Source organism: Condylura cristata, unplaced genomic scaffold (genome assembly GCF_000260355.1).
Source record: "Condylura cristata isolate star-nosed mole 26May11 unplaced genomic scaffold, ConCri1.0 scaffold00014, whole genome shotgun sequence".
Taxonomy (NCBI): Eukaryota; Metazoa; Chordata; class Mammalia; order Eulipotyphla; family Talpidae; genus Condylura; species Condylura cristata.
In genome coordinates this window covers 53,050,448-53,054,036 of record NW_004567115.1, presented here as the reverse complement: position 1 = coordinate 53,054,036, position 3,589 = coordinate 53,050,448, and the positions used below count along the sequence as shown (strand labels likewise).

Sequence of the window (3,589 nt, the reverse complement as noted above, 5' to 3'; positions counted from 1 at the left end):
AGCGTCCACACGACTGCGCTGCCGGGCGGGACGTCTCCGCACAGGCCGATGGCCGGGCAGGTGGACTCCGGCCCGGCTGCAGCTCCGGCCTCTTCCTGGGCCACGCGGGGACAGACCCTCCCCCCGCCATTCCGCAGTGGACGGAGGTCTTGTCCTGCTCGCTCGCACAGCGAAGGGCGAGGGAAGGGGCCGAGAGGGCACCGGGGCGAGACGGCCGAGCTCGCGCCCTGCTGGGCACAGACAGGGCTGCCGGGCGGGCGCGGGCGGCTTCCCAGAGGTTATGGTCTTTTCCCCGACACACGTAGGGGCTGACCATCAGCTATCAGGAGAGGTTTCGTGGTGTCCACCGAGACGCCTGGCGCTCCCGCGGTGGGCACTGGGCATGAAGTCCTGGGAAGTTTCCATGCCACTAAATATATTTCAAACACATCCTTTGCGTGGCTCCACACCACTCTTCGCTAGAACGCTCTGGGCACCTGACCGCGGCACGTGGATGAGCGTGGGCTGAGACCGCCGTCCCTGCAGACGCGCCTGCCTCGTAGGGCCGTGGGGGCGACCAGCCTGGTTCCTGTCCACACAGGCGCAGAAGGCAGTGCCCCCACCGGAAGCAAAAGGGCAGCCACGTGGCCACGGGGAGGAGGCTGGGGGGGGACAGTGCATGGTGTGGCGTGGCCCCACCTCAGACGTGGCTGCCAGTGGCCCCGCCCACTGCGGGCGGTGGGGGGCAAGCTCCGCAGGGGCCCCGTGGCAGGGTCAGCCACGGCGTGGGGAGGAGCCTGCTGCCCGCACACCCAGCTTGGCCCTCCCGGAACTGAGTGAGGGAAACACGAACCAAATCAACTCTAGAATAGAGGTCAGGTTATGCTGGTGAGGGTGAGGCGGGCGGGCCGTGAGGGTGTGAACTGGGGTTTACCCGCAGGGTGGAAATATGGCCAGCCCCAGAAGGAGGGCAGGTGTGTAGAAGGTTCTGGAAGAGCAGAGGAGCAAAGCAGGCCGAGGCCCAGAGGCGGGCAGAGCCCGACCAGGCGGGCGTGTGGCGCGCTGTGAGCAGGAGGGAGCCGGGAGGAGAGTCTGAGCTGAAGAGTCTGCCCAGGCCCGGGCCCCGGCCTGGAGGGTCTCGGCTGTGAGGCCGCAGGCCGGTGCAGGGCTCCGTGGCTGTGGTGGCCTTGGGGCCCGGCGGGGGCTGGGCCAGACTGGGGGAGGGGCTGGCTGGCCGGCCCCTCAGCTGCTCAGCTCACCTGCTGGCTCGGCAGCTGGCCTGGGAGGGGCCACATCAGCAGGGGTCTCCCCACGCCCCAAGGGGCGACGCACCCTGAGGGACTTGGCACTGGGGCGGGTAGCCCCCGGAATCCTGCACAGCTGCCAGGGCTGAGCCCCGAAAACAAGGGGACCACTCGCCCGGAGCCCGGGGAAGCCACAGGCGGGCGCCGGCCGCAGGCCAGCAACACCCACGGGTCCGCCACCCCCAAGCACCCAGACGGACTTGCCCATGTCTCGGGCCGCCCAGAGAGGAGGCCACCTTCCAGCAGCGTCCTGGGCAGGGGTCTGGGGGAGGCACCCCCCATCCATCCCACGCCATGTGACTGTTCCCGTTGGGCATGGCTGGGGCTGGGGCAGAGCATGGGCTCGGCGTGGACGAGGCCAGCCAGCGCGTCCAGCTTCGGGAGGTCCCCACAGAGCACAGGGCGGGGCAGGGGTCCCCGCGGTTGGCAAGGCCGGGTGCCCCTCCCCGCAGTGGGGCCCCATCGGGAGGAACAGCTCTCCCACTGCGCCTGCTTCCTGCTGGCCTCCCTGGTCCGGCTCCGGGAGCCGGGGTGCGCTCAGCCCGTGGGATTCGCGTCCGGCTGGAGCCCAGCGTTCTGGCAGGGCTGCCCGGCCCCTGGCCGCAAGCTGCTGACAGCGGCGAAGCCACGTCGCCATCGAGGGCGAGGCTGCCGCGGTTTGGGGCTTCACCAGAGCCGCCGAGCAGGGCCTGGGTTCGGCCGCGCCGGCCGGCGGGCTGGGCTCTAGGACCCCGCTGGCGTCGGGCCCGGCGCTGGTCTGCTAAGGCGCGGCCGGGCACCGAGGCTGGCGAATGGCTCGGCTGTCGCCAGGCAACCGCCCTGACGCAACGCAAAAAAAAGTCCCTTCTAAGAAAGAATAGTGCCAGAGCCCGGCGGCGGCGCTGGAGGAAGGCAGGCGAGCGGAGGCGCGACCAGTGACACCCCAGCCGGCTGGGGCCCGAGGTGGGCTCCCCGCACGTCCTTGGGTCCCCCGCGGGGCCGTGCCGGAGCTGGGGCCGGCGGGTAAGTGCTGTCCCAGGCGCCTCTGGGACCCGCTCACGACCAACCCACCGAGCTTGGGGCTCTCCACCCCCTGCCCCCCAGAGGAGGGGCTGGACTCCTCCCCGGGCCTCCCAGCTGGCCCCTTCCAAGGTCAAGATCTGGCACATGCAGGGTCCAGCTGGCTGTGCTCCCAGGCCCTCGGGCTTGGCCCCTCGGGCTACTTCAAGCTCGGCCACCGGGAAGTTGCTGTCCCAAGGGCAAACCAGCCCCTAACTTGGGAGAAGCGACCCAGTGCTCCAGGAGGCTCTGAGGGGCTGAGGTATTGTGAGCCCCGGGGCCCACATGGCCCCGGGGACTGCCCCCAGCCAAGACTCAGCCCCAGGCCAGGCGCGGTCACTGAAGAAGGCGGGAAGGTCCCTGCGAGCGGGAAGGAACACCTGCCCACCGGCCTGTGGTCATCCCGCTTTTGAAAACAAACCCCTGTGTGTCTGGTCCGCAGCCCCCCCGCGTGTGCAGTTCCTGGAGGGTCCTGGCTGGCTGCCCCTTTGCCTTGACCACAGGCAGCTTCTCCAGAAGCCACTTGCAGGCCTCCCAGCACTCCAGGGAGGTCGCCTGGGGTGGGCCCGGGCAGCGCTCAGGGTGTTCCCCCAGCCACCCCCCCTCCCTTCCATTGCCCCAGGGACAGTCCTCCCTGTCCCCCCAGGGCCGCCCCATGGGGTAAGGGTGTGTCCAGCCTGGGGGGGCTGTCCCGCAGCCTGCCCCTTGCCAGCCCCTGCCTGGGATTCGTAAGGGGCAGGCGAGGCTGCCAGAGGCTGTGAGCAGCCCAGCCCAAGCTTCTGTCCCCAGTGCACCCAGCACGCACACCGGGCTCAGGCTGGCCTTCCACCGACATCCTCACTGGCCAGGGGACACAACGGTAGCTCGCGAGGTACAGCTCCCATCGCAGACAAGCGCGCAGTCAGCCTCACTTGGCTGGCCCCGGAAAGGGCACTCAGAGGAAGGCTGCCCTGGGCAGCAGGGGCGCAGGGCCGCAAGGCGGGGAGCCCCTGGCCTCTGGCCTGGCCTCTCTGGCCTGGCCCTCTCTGGCCTGGCCTCTCTGGCCTGACCTCTCTGGCCTCGCCTCTCTGGCCTGGCCTCTCTGGTCTGGCCCTCTCTGGTCTGGCCTCTCTGGTCTGGCCCTCTCTGGCCTGGCCCTCTCTGGTCTAACTTCTCTGGCCTGGCCTCTCTGGCCTGGCCTCTCTGGCCTGACCTCTCTGGCCTGGCCTCTCTGGCCTGGCCTCTCTGGTCTGGCCCTCTCTGGTCTGGCCTCTCTGGCCTGACCTCTC

General features: G+C 70.0%; 1 protein-coding gene across 1 annotated transcript in view; it reads left to right on the top strand.

Annotated features, from left to right (window-relative positions):
- Positions 1-2,206: 2,206 nt before the first annotated feature.
- FAM167A (family with sequence similarity 167, member A) overlaps positions 2,207-3,589 on the top strand; it is a 20,043-nt gene continuing 18,660 nt past the window's right edge. The window contains exon 1 of the mRNA XM_012724812.1: positions 2,207-2,285. The gene's annotated coding sequence lies outside the window, so the exon portion shown is untranslated. The remainder of the gene's footprint in view (positions 2,286-3,589) is intronic.